Source organism: Balaenoptera ricei, chromosome X, assembly GCF_028023285.1.
Source record: "Balaenoptera ricei isolate mBalRic1 chromosome X, mBalRic1.hap2, whole genome shotgun sequence".
NCBI classification, from domain to species: domain Eukaryota; kingdom Metazoa; phylum Chordata; class Mammalia; order Artiodactyla; family Balaenopteridae; genus Balaenoptera; species Balaenoptera ricei.
In genome coordinates, this window is record NC_082660.1 from 4,378,099 (window position 1) to 4,394,963 (window position 16,865).

At 40.5% G+C, this 16,865-nt stretch overlaps 1 protein-coding gene and 1 non-coding gene across 2 annotated transcripts in view; both read right to left on the bottom strand.

The window, feature by feature from the left end:
• The window catches only part of PUDP (pseudouridine 5'-phosphatase), a 605,728-nt gene that overhangs the window by 10,336 nt on the left and 578,527 nt on the right, over window positions 1-16,865 (bottom strand). The window lies entirely within an intron of this gene.
• Window positions 12,158-12,264, bottom strand: LOC132358100 (U6 spliceosomal RNA). Its single transcript, XR_009500454.1, has one exon. It is a non-coding gene; the product is annotated as a U6 spliceosomal RNA (small nuclear RNA).

Below are 16,865 nucleotides of genomic sequence, written 5' to 3' on the forward strand. Positions count from 1 at the left end.
AAATCTCTCACTACAAGGCAATTTTCCTAAAACCTCTCAACATGGGTCTACCTAAATTTTGAGAACAGTTGTTCTAAACCTTGAGACAAAAATTTCCCATGTATATAACAGTATTTTATATATTGCTTGCATACTGTTACATAACAAATATTTGAAATACACCTCTTATTCTCACATTGATATATTAATTCATATTAATAACTAATAATAATGATACTGATAGCTAACTTTATATAGTGTTTACTAGGTGTCATGCACAAATGCTTTACACACAAAATAGTAACTCACTTAATTCTCAAAAGCTCTAAGAGGTAAGTCGTTTTTTATCACCATTCTATAGATCAGGAAACTGAGGAACAAAGGTAAAGGAATTGCCCAAGACCGCAAAGGTTATAAATGATGAAATATGAAACCAGCACTCTTACTCATTATGCTATAACTTATTATTTAATAATAATAACAGTGAATTCCCTAATTACAGTATAAAAAAGAAATAAATTGCAAGTAATATGTGATAATATAGTATGTATTTTCACCATATGACACAATGAAGTGGTCCAAAGCTTTGGGGGTTAAACTGCTTGTGCCAGTGACGCAAATACCATGAGCAGTGTTGGAATTCTTCTAAAATTGTTAACAACTCTTGGTAAGTTTCCAAACAAATAAACTACAATTTTCCCTGTAATTACTTGGCAGCTGTGCTCTTGGAAAATTCAGTGCCTATTGTAACTGTGCAAAAAAAAAAAAAAAAAACGCCTTGAATTTAGATAAAAAATGCAGTTAGGTTCTAGGTTCAGATAATAATGGAGAGCTTTTTTTATGTAAACAGATACTTGGAGGGATATTTCAAAGTTGTGTGGGAAATGGTACAATTCTTTTTTTGCTTTTTTTAAATTATGTTCTGTTTCAACGTTATGGACACTGCAGAACTTTTTATCATTCCTGGCTGCCGCCTGCTAAATGACAGTAGTGACACTAAATTATCATAATAACAGTAATAACAACAAAGTGCTATAACCATCATTGGAGAGCTACTGTCCTAAGGAATCCATGGATAGAATTCAGGATGGCCTGAACTCTGCAATTCTAGGCAAAACGTTGAGTGTAGGTGCATTCTTCTTGGGGAGCTATCAGTAACTTTCAGCAAATTCTCAAGTCATAATTAACATGTATTCCCCCAAAAGTTAAGAACCACTGATCATGGGTATTCCACGATATTCTGCTTTTTCCAATCCCTTTTCCATCTGGTAACTGTTCTTTCTGGTTTGCAGAGGACACTCTGCAAGTTCAAAACCTGCATGATGTTGACTGTTGCCTCAGCATCCTTCTCAACTTAGCATCCGTCACAGACTTTTTTTTTTTTTGGCCGCACTGCGGCATGTGGGATCTTGGGTTCCCTGACCAGGGACGGAACCCACACTCCCTGCAGTGGAATCACGGAGTCTTCACCGCTGGACCACCGCGGAAGTCTCTATTACAGACTTCTCATGTCCAGTGAACGATGCCAAACACTGCCCACAGTTGCATTAAAATGAGCTAGGACAGGTGGGGTTGAGTGCCACTCTAAAGTTACCAGATTCTGCCGTGATTTTTTGCTGGTTCTATGTGCAATGCAGAGGTGGTCTTCAGAGTCATCGCTTAAACATACAGTTACATTTGAAGTGCAAGCTGCAGAACCTCTTTCCCCAACCCTTTCCAGGTGCAAAGTCATGAGCATCTCCTTTGAAGGGCAGTATGCAGGGTGCTGGCTAATAATGCAACTTGTGTTGGGGCAGAAGCTGGTGCTGTGGACTCTTTCTGGTCTCCGATGATGGTGTCCAGTAGTACTGGCTATTTGGTATACCAGTTGAGCCACGGCTGCTGCCAGGACCCAGACTATACGTGAAGCCATCAGGGCAAGGTTCAGGGTAGCGATAGGACATTACTGGGAATATGGCAAATGCGTGCTGGAGAAAGGAAGGCTCAATAGTACTGTCTTAGTGCATATAAATATTCTGTGAATGCCTGTGATGGTAGTTTTGCCATTAGTGCTACAGTATAAATCCACTGTTATTTATTTGTGTTTGGCCATTCTGATAGATACACGCTGTCCATTTCACGGTTAGGGTCTTCAACTACCTGCCCAGATGTTGTCGCTGCATTCAGTGGGTGTTACCACATACTGTTTCCATGTGTTACGGGCTGAATTGTATGCCCTCAAAATTCACGTGTTGACACCCTAGCACCCAATATAACTGTATTTGGAGATAGAGTCACTAAGGTTAAATGAAGTCATTAGGGTGGGCCCTGATCCCACAGGACCAGTGTCCTTATAGGAGGAGAGTAGGACACAGATACACAAGGAGGGATGACCATGTGAGGACACAGGGAGAAGACGGCCATCTACACACCAAGGAGAGAGGCCTCAGGAGGAACCAGCTCTGCTGACACCCTGATCTTAGACATTCAACCTCCAGATTGTGAGAAAATAAATTTCTATTTTTTTAAGTCACCCAGTTTGTGGTACTTTATTATGGCAACCCAAGCAGGCTAATATACCATTTTATTGAGAACTAAAATGCAAGAAACATATATATACATATATGTATATGTGTGTATATATATATACACACATATACATATAATTCTTTTCCTTGTGATGAGAACCCTTAAGATTACTCTCTGTTAAGAAATATTTTTAATGATATGTGTGTGGGTAGAAACCCCTTTTAAGAGAACTAATATACAGCTCCACCAATTCAATAAAATTTATTTCTCAGTCAATACTTTTTTAAACAATTAATCATAAAATTTATAAATTTATGCTTTTGTTTTTGTGTCCCCATTTCTCTCAAGAGACCTAGTGGAATGGTGAAATTATACAGTCACCTTATTCAAACTCTTCTTAACCCAGACACTCCCGAATTCCAATTCCTTTCCTCCTCATTCCTCTCCTTTAAACGGTTAGTCGTTTACAGAGAATATCGAACACCATTCTCTGACAGTCCCCTCGTGTGCGGCCTTCCCATAATGGCATTAACCATCGATTAAAATTTTAAAACGTTACCTTAATGTTTCACAATATTACCAAAGTCTTTAATCCCTTCTGGAAAATTAAATCCATGTTTCTTCTTGGCGGACTGTGTGACAGCCATCGAACCAGCTCCCTAGTTGCCAGGCCCAAGGGATTCCTCCCCCGGCATCCCTGTTGGTTCCGCCAACCCTAATAAATGAACCCTGGCTGAGAGGGATGACTCGTTGGACCAACTGTAAAAGGGTTTTGTGTGGACAGTGACCTGTTTACACACTGTTCCCTCCCAGGATGATGGAGGAAGGTATCCAACACAAAGGAGTGAAATTTCAGAGTTTTGATCTGCAATAGGATTCTCTGTGTATGGAGACATTGAAGGAGAGATCACCGTTGCCCTAGAGAGAGCTTCCCTCGTGCAGTGGCCATTCACGTCCACCCTAAAACGTGTTGGGGTGGGAGCCTGAGGAAGGGTGGAGTCCAGGACCTGGGGCAAGGAGACGATCTCCAAACTATCTCTGTGACCTTGGGTAATGCCTTGAGCATCAGAGCCTTGGTTTCATCAACTTGTCTGTAAAAAGAATTATAGGCACCTTGCCTATTTCCTAGTGTCAGAATGAAATAAAGACGTAGGCATAAAAGTGTTAAGTCCATTATAGAACATTATACAATGATAAATCTGAATGACTCCCTCCTAATAATAATTATTAAGTGGCGCCTTTTTGAGAATGGAAGCGGGGCTGTTTTAAATTCTGCCTTGCCCTTTACGCCTGGGATCCAGTATTATTATTGAACATTTTTCATGCATTCTCATGGTGATTGCATTAGTTCTCCTCTGTAACTGTTAATATGCGGGCAGGCTTCCAAACTCCTCCAAATGCATGCATTTAGGATAACCATAAATCAACAGATTTTTACTGAAATAATGAGTTCTAATTATGAATATGAAACGGATTAAAAGACAAGACATGTCTACCCAGCAGTTGACCAGATTAGTGAAAAAAATAGGACTTTATGGATATTCATTCTCATGATTTATTGCAAGGATACATAAATCTGTACTTTAGAAGTTTAAACTATATATTTTGCACTTGATTTATAAAACCTGCTAATAAATCCAGTTCAGCTTCTCATTGAGAAATCATTATTCTAAGCGTCAACTCTAGCTAAGTATGAGGACTTATAAGCCGGGAAAATACGCGTGCAAAAGGAACCCCAGGGTTTGAAACTGTACCAATAAATCTTTTTAAAAAAAACAAAAAAAAACAAAAAAATTTTTTAAAACAAATCCTTACCTTACACTTGGGATATAAGTGAAAGATTCAGAAATCATGACCTTAACTATATACAATGATGGCCAGCATAAATCATCACCTAATCTGAATTTAACACAGGAGAATTTCTGAGTGGTAAGTATTAGGAATCACAGCATGAGAAGTATTATTTTAAATGAACGTTTAAAGAGATTTCTACTTGCAGGAGTTAGTAGGGGGATAGATGCTGTTTTGACCCCTTGCCCAGATCTTTACAGGGCCGATGGAGATCTCTTCCAGCCGTTGGAACTGGGTGCTATTAACAGGTCACAGCTGCTCTCCTCTGTAGGGAACTGCCATTGGTGGAGAATAAGTTGCCCCGCCTGGAAAGTTACCCCCTACCTACCCACCCTGAAGACTGCACAGCCAAAGACCTCCTGACATGGGGGCTACAAATGGTGGTCCTTCTTGCTTCAAAGCTGGATGGTGCAATCTGTGCTCTAGGGGCCCTGCTACCATGATATCAGACCAAGGCTCTATTTTACCAGGGGCTGGTCCTTTCTCATTTCTCTGCACCTTCCTTGCTGGTTTTTCCCTCAGTGAATCAATGGCACTCAAATTCCTGCCTCAGGTTCTTCTTCTAGGGAACCCAACCAAAGACTCCAGCTATTTCCAACGACTCTTTACACGCGTATTGCCATTCCAGTCCACCTGGATGACCAACACTCATTTAAGACAAGCGGGATCACCTTTCAAGTTGCAACACATTCTTTCTTGTCCAGTGAAGCTCCTTGGTCAGAGTCTCAACATCTGGACGTATCAACAGGATCTTCTTGTTCTCCCGTTTTGCGATTGCTCATACAAAATTCAGAGGTGACTGTAAGTGCAAGTATTATCCTAAAAAGGGATATTGATGTTTCATTTGGTTTCAGTAAATGAATCGAAGTCTTGGTCATTTGAGCTTTACGTATCGGTGTCTGTTTTAAGAAGGTCGAAGATGTCTCCACCTGAAGAAGAGGCTGCAATGAGACACGGGCTTTCTGACTGCCCAAGCCCCTGTTCCCCATCACAACTTGGAAGCATCATTAAGAAATACATTAAGAGCACAAGACGTTCTGAAATGAGCACACAGCACTTTGGTAGCTAGCAAAACATTTCCCATTACTTGGCCAATGATGATGAATGTAGCTATGCATGAGGATGCCAATAACGGGGCTTAAAATATTCAGTACATCAAGAACGTTCCATACAGGAGCTACTTCAACAGATCCAAGGCTATTGGTGACTCTCTTTGGCGATTAACTTAGAGGCATCTAACGTTTTTTTCCTTTGCAACATCTGTATCCCTAGCAAGAGAAACAAGGTTTACAGAGCATCTTCTGTCATCCTCTTTTGGCTCTGAGGTGCACGGGCAACTATTATACAGAGGAGATTTGCTTCCGTACATATAAGAGCAAAGAATGGATGTTGAATCTACAGGGTGAGGATGAATCTTGAATGCTAATTCAACATGGCGGATTTCTGTGGATATCTGTATCCCCTTGAGGTGCCATCTTGCTCCTGGGGAGAAGTGGAAACCAGTGGTGACTTGTGACAGCACATGCTGGCTGGGAGAGGATCTCTGGACCACACTGCCTAGAATCAAAACACTGCTTGCACTCAGCACTTCTCGCTTGGTATGGATGCCTCTCTGGGCATCGGTGCTCACTGTAAAAACGGGTGTTAAGAGTAACTTCTGGCTCATGGCTGTTGTAAAGACTAAATTGTGAAGTTAGCAAATGTAGAATACTTAGAAAGCTACCTGATGTGAAACACTCTAAATTCTGTGCAAAAATATTATTAATCAGTATACTAATACAATTATTATATATACATTATTGTGTACTATATTCTATAAACATATATAATTATACATATTATATGTAATTATACATTATATATTATAATTATACATTATATGTAATTATACATTACATATTATGTTATATATTATAATTATACATTATATGTAACATAATATATAATTACAATATAATTAATGATCAATTTGTTAATATACAATATAAAATATAAAAAATATATATGAAATATAAAATAATATAAAATGTAATATAATAAATGTATGTATATAAACAGAGGCAGAGAAGAGACATATATATAGACATATATGTACATGTGTGTTGTATGTATATAAATGGTACATGCAGTTAACAAGTCTCTTGCATTCTTCGTTTTCAAACAATAATGACCTGACAAGGGCCCCTATGAGCCGGCACCATTTCTAAGCTCCTTGTCACAGGACATCTTGTGTTCTCTTCTCACACATACTCCCCGAAACATCCAATTTTATACTCCTTTACACTGTATGAAGCATTAGATATGTTCATCACTCCACTGTCAAGATTATCCTACTCGGAGAAAGGAAGAGAAAGTCCAGACTAGAACATCTGATCACGGGAAATAAAGTGACTTAGTAAGAATAGAAAGATACCATGGACAAGGATGCAGGTTTGTTAAATTCATGGATAATGGGTACTTACACTCCTGTAACTGTTGCTAGGAATGAAATCAGTGCAACTCAACTGCCACGATTGAATCTCTTTATCTAAGTACATGAGCATATGCCCACGTGTTTGAACATATGTCCAAGATTCCCAGGGGCCTTAGTCCTTAAAAAAAAAAAACCTTTATATTTTCAAACGGGAAGATCTCTACTATTTATTGCTTGATAGAGTGTTTGCTGATATATAAAAATGACATTTAAACAGAAGAAAACCATGAAATGAATGAAAGAGGAAAACAGGGAATTATTAATTGGATATTTCTCATTGCAGTTGAAACTTAGGAGAAACTATGTCACACGAGGAAAATAACGCATGCAATTTTCCTCCTGTCCTAAAAGATGGTTTTGAAAAGGTAACTTGAGCTGTTTGATATTTTTAGAATGCAGCCTTGTATGTGCGGGGAGGGGGGTGAAAAGAGTTCTGAAGGGGGTGGAGGAAAGAATGGTGTGATCAGTTTTGCCATAACTCCTTCATGCCTTATTTACTTATTTATTTATTTATTTGGTTGCACCGGGTCTTAGTGACAGCAGCCAGGCTCCTTAGTTGTGGTTCACCAGCTCCTTGGTTGCGGCACGTGGGCTCCTTAGTTGCAGCTGGTGGGCTCCTTAGTTGTGACATGCGAACTCTTAGTTGTGGCATGCATATGGGATCTAGTTCCTTGACGAGGGATCGAACCCGGGTCCCCTGCATTGGGAGCACGGAGTCTTAACCACTGTGCCACCAGGGAAGTCCCTCATGCCTTCTTTATGTTGGTTTTTAAAACATAATAGCACATTAGAGAAGTACTATATTTTGAAGTCCCCTGTGTACCTGCCCTCAATTTCATTTCCCTTCTTCTCTTCCCAGCAAACTCAATTTGGTTTTCACAGTGTCCTGGATCCCTGAATTGTCTTATCATTCTAATACATATGTGTCTACCTTTCTGTCAATATTTATCTATTCATCTTTGTTTCTTTCTTTCCTTCCATATATCTATCCACCTATCATCTAATCTATCACCTATTTATATCTATCCATCCATCTCTCCTTCCTTCCTCTCTTCCATATATCTACCCATCTGTCATCTATCTCATCTACCATCTAGTTCTATCTGATCTACCTACCTACCTACATCTATCCATCCATCATGTATATGTCTATCCAACCACCTTCCTTCCTTCCTTCTCTTTTCTTTCTTCCTGTTTCTTTCTCTCCTTCCCTATATCTATCCATCTACCTATCATCTATCTAATCTATCATCTATCTCAATCATCTATCTCATCTCTCATCTATTTATATCTCTCTACATACCCACCTACATCTATCCATCATCTATCTATCTACCTATCTATCTACCACCTATCCATTTTTAAAACTTAAGCAAATGGTATCATGCAGAAGGTCACTTCTTTTATTCATCATTCAACTTGAGACTCATTAAATTGATACCTATAACCACCGTTTATTTATTTTACTTATAATTATTCCATTGTGGGTAGTTTCTAATTTTTCATTATTACAAGCAAGTTACTGTGAACATTCTTGTCCATACTCTGTGCACATGGCCTGAGCTTCTGTGGAGTAGACAGCTGGCTGGAGAGTTGAGTGCATCTTCAACTCAACTGATGCTTCGAGAAGTCTTCCCAAAGTGGTTTGGTCAATCCACACGCCCTGTAACAGTATGGAGATCCATTTCTGCTTCACAATTTCCTCGGTGCTTGAGACTATCTGACTTAAATTTTTGCCCAACTTAAGGGAGTCTTATTCATGTTTTAACTTGAGTTTCCCTGTCCATAGTAATGCACATAGAATGTTACTGCCATTCAGGTTTTTGCCTTCTAAGTGTTATGCATTTCCTATTTTCTATGGAGGTATTTTCCCCTTTCTTCTTTTTGATTTGTCGTTATCTGTGTGTGTGTGTACTTTTATATACTCTTACAAACATGTATATTCATTTACTGTCATTTTAAGCTTTAGATATGTCAAGACTGTCGTCAGCATTAGAATGCAAGTCTGAGATTATTACGGATTTGTAGTAGGATGTTTTTAGGATGATGTGATGTCCCTAGCCTCTATTCCCTGCTTTGGTCTTCAAGTCAATTGTATGTCATAGACATATAATATACGTATATTCTTATATATATGAGTGTATTATAATATATTCTTGAGAGTAATCATAAACATTTGGGGTGAATAGTCTTCACAGACTCTTGGCTTTTCTCTTTGTTAATGGTATATTTTATTTTTAGAACTATTAATCATCTGTATATTCAAATTAACCAATTAAAATAATTGGTTCTTTTTGTGTCTTAAATTCAGGAAAGACTATTCTTTCACGATGCCGCTAAACTCTAGCCGTTTCGTATCTTTCTTAAATAGCATGCCTAATAAGGCTTTTCCTATTACATAAGGACAAAAATGGGACGACCATTTAAGAAGATACCAACATTAAAAGCACGTTATGCTGTTGTTCTGGACTGAGCACATTTGGCTATTATTGGAAGCAACTGCTCCATAAACACCAAGCTCACCATTATCACATTACACAGATATATCAGGGTATGTTTCCAAAGTACTTTTACATCATTTTTATTTGTTATTACCCCGTGCCCTAGTTTTTTTAATTGGAAAGCATTCCCTCTCAGTACTAAATTCCTAATTAAATCCCCAGACTACACTATGAAATCTGTCCCCACCTTTTTTTTTTACAGGAAGTAGACACCATTTGAAGGAGGAATGCGTGTATCTTAATTATGTTGTTCATCTTTGCACAACTAGGAACCCATCACTGGATTTTAGAAAAATAAATTCTACCCAAGCTTGTTCTAAAGGTTTCTAAATGGGGGTTATTGTATCCTATAATTCTATGTCTTGTGAAACAAGCTTTACAAAAAATTCCCTTGGCTAACCTTGAGAAATAAGACAGTCACAAAAGGACACAGTGGTATGATTCCATTTATACGAGGTGCTGAAAATAGTCAAAATCATAGAGGCAGAAAGCAGAACGGTGGGTGCCAGGAACTGGGGGAGGGGGAATGGGGAGGTAGTGTTTCATGGGGCCAGAGTTTCAGTCGAGTGAGATGAGAGTTCTGGAGATGGATGGTGGGGATGGTTGTACAACAGTGGGAATGTACCTAATGCCACCGAACCGTACACTTCAAAATAGTTACAATGGTAACTTTTATGTTATGTGTATTTTACCACAATTTAAAATATTTTATCTCCCTTTAAAACTGATCAGTGCACTCTCATTGTACAAAGACAGCGTAGGTGAGCAAAAGAAGAAATGATATCGCCTGAAGGAGTGATTTCCATTGGTCATTCCAGCATCCTCATGGTTTATGTTGGTCCATGTTGGTACGGGTCACACACAAAAAAGCAGGCCCTTGCTAAGATATTTTCTATGAGCGTTTTCCTTACTGAAATATATCGCCCTGTAACACTGTGTACACTTAAGGTGTACAACATGTTCTTTTGATATATTTCTGTACTGTAATATGGTCGCCATTGTAACAATAGTTAGCACCTTCAGCACATCCCATAATGATCATGTCTTTTCAAGGTATTTTCTACGGAATAGTTACAGTGCTGGTATTTCAAGAAGTACAGACCAGGTAATCGGAATCGAGTCATTTGTGTGCTAATTTCTAAAAGCCAGAGTTGGAGAAAAGATAGGCGTCGTAGCGATGGTTATACCTGGCCAGAATCTTAGAGCTCTTCCAGTGCAACTTCAAACTCCTGGGTGTGGAGTAGAGGGGAAAACAGGTTAACAACCACGGGAAGATCGCTGGTGGGTGAAGAGGCTGGAGATCCGGATCTTCCGACCTTGGGGTTACAACTTGCTCCACCTTCAACATCCAGAAACCAGTGATGCGTCTTCCGCCATGACCTTTGCTTATCTCCTGTCTCCTGGCACTTTGATGAGATGACATTGGACATCTCGTCCATTATTTTTCTCTATAACATCAGTTTTGAGGTTCAGCAGGGCAACTGTTTCCTGACCTACTTTTTTTTTCTTTGATACTCAATACTTCATTTGACGATGTTGACCGCCTCACACATGAGGATGATTTCTGCAAGAAGAGTTTGGGCGTGCTTTGCTTGGGGCTTCCAAAAAGATGCACAGAAGCGTCTGTGATATAAGTTGCACCTGTTCAGCGATCTTTAAAACCCGCTACTCGGTAGAGGATCATCAATGCAAATCAGGGAAAGTCTAAAGTTCACACTGGAAACCTGGCCACACATCCTTTATCCTTGAAACTCCTTCTGAGGATTACGTGGTATTGTATATTGCTTGTTGTTTTTCTCTAAATGCTGTCTTGTCAAGGGCAACGTCAAGAAGACAGTGCACAGGGCTGCTTGGCCATCATGCACGTGCCCGCTGATCCCACAAATCGCGTGCCTTTTATGAACATCTCAGACAAAAGATGATTCTGTCCTCATTGAGTTTAATCAAATCGGTTCCCACCCCAAAGCTCCCGATGGAATAGCACTTAGAATGATAGTTGGGAGGTGGGGAGTCGGCTGAATCACACAAGGTAACGCATGTGAAATGATTCCATAAGCTTTAACATGTGGCTTTCAGTGACTGTGATTATGGATGCTATTATTACAATTAAAATCACTACTAATGAGATATTTTAGACCATTTTTGATACTTTAAAAATAGGTCTTAGCAAACTACAACCAGTGTGCCAAATCTAGCCAGTTGCCTGTATCTGTGTGTTTTAAGGGTTGGTGAGTTAAGAATGGTCTGAATATTTCCAAATGGTTACATTTTAAATGGTTGTATATATACCTATGTTAATTTCCTCAACTTTGCATCTTGGTTCACCAAGTTGAATGTCTAAAATATTTTCTTTTAAGATATTTAAGATTTTAAAATACTAAAATATTTAAGAAGAAGTTTGAAGAACCCCGCCTTACATTTATACATATTTAATTCAAAATGGGCATCAAAGGATATTCTACAGAACCTGCAAGGAGTGGGATGAATATTACACCCAGGTCAAATATTATTTTGAGCGTTTGTGCAATAGGGCCCATGTAACTGAAGGATTACAAAAGAAATTCCCAAATATGTGAATGTGCTTTTTCTCTAGAGTCTATAAAACACATTTTGTAACTTAAAGAGTTTCACTTTTGTTCTGCTCCAGAGATAGTTTCTCGAATAATTACTAGTAAAGTGGTTTAGCTGCAGAGAAGTTAATCTTCTGGAGGAAACCATCTGTCATTCTCCTAATACTATTTACACAATTCTTATTAAGGTATCAGCCTAATAACTTTCCTTTTTTTTCTTTTTGGCCTCTAAGCATTTATTTTATTTATTTTTTTGCATTCAGAATCTTTATTTTAAAAATATGGAACGCTTCACGAATTTGTGTGTCACCGTTGCGCAGGGACCATGCTAATCTTCTCTGTATCGTTCCAATTTTAGCATATGCACTGCCGAAGTGAGCGCCTAATAACTTTCTAAACAGGGTGATGGGTAATGGGAGCACAATTTCTAATCACTCAGGAGCTGTTTAAGCCCTGTGCGCTTTAAAGCACAGCTATGCATTCCTCAAAGTGCTTGCCGAGAAATTTCCCTCTATTTTGGGGCTCTGATTTTCAAACATTCACATATGTCTGTTGCTGAAACATCTTCTCTCACCCAACACTTTAACCCCCTGAGAGAGTGTGCACAGACAATCACGAAAGGGTTTAAGCAAGAAATCATTTCTAGAAAAGACACATATGTTTGGCTTCTAGGTAACACATTTGGCCAGTCTGAACTGAAATCTGTATGAACAGAGCCTCCATGAAGGTTCACCATTCACAAAATTCTTCTTTACTCATTTCTACAGAACTGCTGTTTTACTGAATGTTAACAGCATTTTGATCTGAACTGATAATTGTTTCTATAGTGGTTGTTTATTCCAGGTATACTATGTTTTAGCACTGTGCTCTACATGCAGACGTAACAACAACAACAAAAAACCCCACAAACAACCCAATCAAAATATGGGCAGAGGACCTAAATAGACATTTCTCCAAAGAAGACATACAGGTGGCCAATAAGCACATGAAAAGACACTCAACATCGCTGATTATTAGAGAAATGCAAATCAAAACTACAATGAGGTAGCACCTCACACTGGTCAGAATGGCCATCAATAAAAAGTCTACAAATAACAAATGCTGGAGAGGGTGTGGAGAAAAGGGAGCCCTCTTGCACTGTTGGTGGGAATGTAAGTTGGTGCAGCCACTATGGAGAACAGGATGGAGGTTCCTTAAAAAACTAAAAATAGAATTACCATATGATCCAGCAATCCCACTCCTGGGCATATATCTGGAGAAAACCATGATTCAAAAAGATCCATGCATCCCTATATTCATAGCAGCACTATTCACAATAGCCAAAACATGGAAGCAACCTAAAGGTCCATCAACAGATGAATGGATATAGAAGATGGGTACATACATACAATGGAATCTTACTCAGCCATAAAAAAAGAATGAAATAATGCCATTTGCAGCAACATGGATGGAGCTAGAGATGATCATACTAAGTGAAGCAAGTCAGAGAGAGAAAGATAAATACCATATGGTATCACTTATATGTGGAAGCTAAAATAGGACACAAATGAACATATCTATGAAACAGAAACAGAATCACAGACATAGAGAACAGACTGGTGGTTGCCAAGGGGGTAGGGAGGTAGGGGAGGGAAGGACCGGGAGTTTGGGGTTAGTAGATGCAAACTATTCCATATACAATGGATAAACAACAAGGTCCTATTGTAGAGCACAGGGAACTATATTCAATATCCTGTGATAAACCGTAATGGAAAAGAATATGAAAAAGAATATATATGTGTATAACTGCGTCACTTTGCTTTACAGCATTAATTAACACAACACTGTAAATCAACTATACTTCAATGAAAAAAAAAATGTAAACGCAGACATGTAATTTCAGGGCTCACAGGAACCCTATGATATAATGAGCATCGTGTAATAGGAAGAATAAGAGGTCCGCATGAGAAGACCAAATTCTGTTTATCCATTATTATCTGTGTCCCTGTATGAGTTTGCTCATCTGTAAAGGAGAAAGTAAGAAAGAGGTGATGGTGGTACTAAAAATACCACCTAGTTTAAGCCTAGACAAGTGCTGGAGGAATAAAATGCAATGATGTATAGGAAAGGCTTAAAGCTGGAGTAGGAGAAAGTGAAGGCGGTCTGAATACCTACACAGAAGGGTGTGTCGGGAAGTGCAGCCCCAGCTCAGCTCAGACGACACAGTCCATCCACCCAGATGGGGACTGGACGCTCGGATGGTGAATCTGATGTGTCAGCCTGACGGGGCCACAGCTGCCCAGACAGCTGGTTAGACATTCACTCTGGGCGTGTCTGTGAGGGTGTTTCTGGAAGAGGTTAGCATGTGAATCAGTGAATGAGGTACAGCAGACGCCCTGACCCTAGTGTGGGTGGGCGTCACCCAATCCCTTGAGAGTCTGCGTGGAACCAAAGGCAGAGGAAGGTTGACTTTGCTCTCTTCCCGACTGTGTGAGCTGGGACGTCCGTCTTCTCCTGCACGGGGAGTTACACCATCAATGTTCCTGGTTCTCAGGCCCTGGGGCACACCCATCTCTGGCTCACTCCACTTTTCATCCCTGCATCAACTCCCCTATATATTCTCCCTCACCTTATGAAATCTCAAGGCTCTCCCATCCTGCAAAAAACCAGAAGTCCCATCCTGAAACGAAAGCTGTCCGCCTTCAAAGCATAAGAGGTCAGTCACCCATCCAAATCTTCATGAATGCTGTTAAAAAATAATGAGCTCAGGGATTTTGTGTGCAACACCCAACACAGGATTTGAACTTTTACCCACATTGTCCTTGAGCCTTTTAGCGTGAGTTCATCTTATCCTTGCGTCCTCCTTGCAGGTTCCTGCATGGCAGGGTCCCTGGGCTCTGCTTCTGTACCCCACCCTCTGCAAAGCCTTCCGCAGCTGGAAAGTACACAGTACGTGCCTGTCAACGGACTGATTCATGTTGTGATGGGTGAGATCCACTCCCTGGTAACCATTTGAGGGCGCTGAATCTCTCCTGCTCTCAGTGGCCATTCAATAATAACACCCAATCAGCAGAAGCCATGAATCTCACCCCTGGTATAAACATTTCTCTAAACAGCACTGTTTCTAGGTCTGTATGGCAGCCTCCTTAAGACAGGACCACCCAAAACTCAAGGGCACACACGTGTGCCCTGAGTGTTAATTTTGTTTCACTGCCGTGCTTTTGAGTAAAGCCTGTATTTTCAGGTCTTGCTACTGCTGCAGGGTCCAAGAAATACCTCCCTCGGATGGGATGGCGATTTCCATGTTAGGCTGGGGCAAGTGAAGCGAGGGCAAGGTCACGGCCTGAAGGCACGGTCTCGTAAGAATTACAGAGCGGCTGTCAGTCTGGGCCTCCCACGTGTGAGAGGTGGTACTGAGCCACGGGGACCCACTTGGAGTTCCACAGACAGGGCATCCCCTGTCTTCCTACTCTGCTTCTGTACCTGCATCTCCATCTATTGGGGGCATCCCCCATGCACCTGTGCCCTTGTCCACCAGGCTTGAACTCAGATGCACCTGCTCCATGGATTCTGAGACAGGGCTGGGGAATGTCATACAAATTAATATAATAGAAAAGGTTTATATATTGCAGGTTGTCACCTCTCCTGAGGCTTTTTAACGCCACTGTTTCTCCCTCATTTTCTTGTCGCTGTTGCTGCTTTCTTTTCAGTAACATTCACTTTTTGGAAGAGACCCACACACCTCTGTACTGGGTGCTGCACATGGCAACGTATGTCATCATTTCACTTACACCCACCAGCCCTAATTTCGGGAGCCCCTTAGCAGGCTGCTTCATCCTTAAACTGTATGTGATGCGGCCAACTCTGCATTCCCTCTATATTTATCAACCTATTTTATTTTTAACAATTTTAACTTTTAAACATGGCTGATTAGCCTTTTAAGGTAATGGTGTGTAACTGAACATAAAGGTTAGACTATTTCCTTTTCAGTACCCCCCCCCCCGACCCAGCCCCCAGGCTCATTTTGGATGTATCAGTAATTCGGTAAGATTTCTTTTACCTTCCAGCTTCCAAAGAAATGCCTATGGAAAGCAGAAATGGTGCCTGAGCAGAAACATTTAAAAATTTATTTTGGCATCTCACTAAATACCTAGAAATTGGGTCCAATCTAAAAATAATTCGGTCATAGTTTTTCTTTCTGTCCTTTGAGACCCCATCATTCTATAATCTTGAAGCCATGCTCACCAATAACAAAAGGAGTATTCTTTTTGGTGCCATTGTTCGGTCTGCTTAAATCATCCGTTTATTCAATTCATGTCTCAGGAATTACGCAGTGGTGGAAAGTAGCTATGATTTGGAGGCACGGTGTCTATTAAAAATTAAGCAAGCGTTCGCCCCTCTTGGTCACCAGTGACCTTCTTGTATCTAATCTTTTTCTCGGCACCCGTTAGCAGAGCAGACTCTCTTCACTTAATTACTCCAGGCTTTCTAGAAAAACCAGCTTGCCATGGCCAAACTTCAATAGAACCCAGGCTGCTAGGAAAGCACGGGGAAATCTGGGCTTCATGCATTTTGGGCAAAGCTCTTAACGGTGCACAGGTGTACACAAAAATGCTCCAAAGGGGGGCTTTCCTGAAGCTTGAAACTAACAACAAGTTCAGGAAAATTAACTGGTCACTTGACATTTAAGAAAAGAGCTCGGGCTTCCCTGGTGGCGCAGTGGTTGAGAATCCGCCTGCCAATACAGGGGACACGGGTTCGAGCCCTGGTCCGGGAAGATCCCACATGCCGCGGAGCAACTGGGCCCGTGAGCCACAACTACTGAGCCTGCGCGCCTGGAGCCTGTGCTCCGCAACAAGAGAGGCCGCGATAGTGAGAGGCCCGCGCACCGCGATGAAGAGTGGTCCCCGCTCGCCGCAACTAGAGAAAGCCCTCGCACAGAAACGAAGACCCAACACAGCCAAAAAATAAATAAATAAAATAAATTTTAAAAAAGCTAGACTG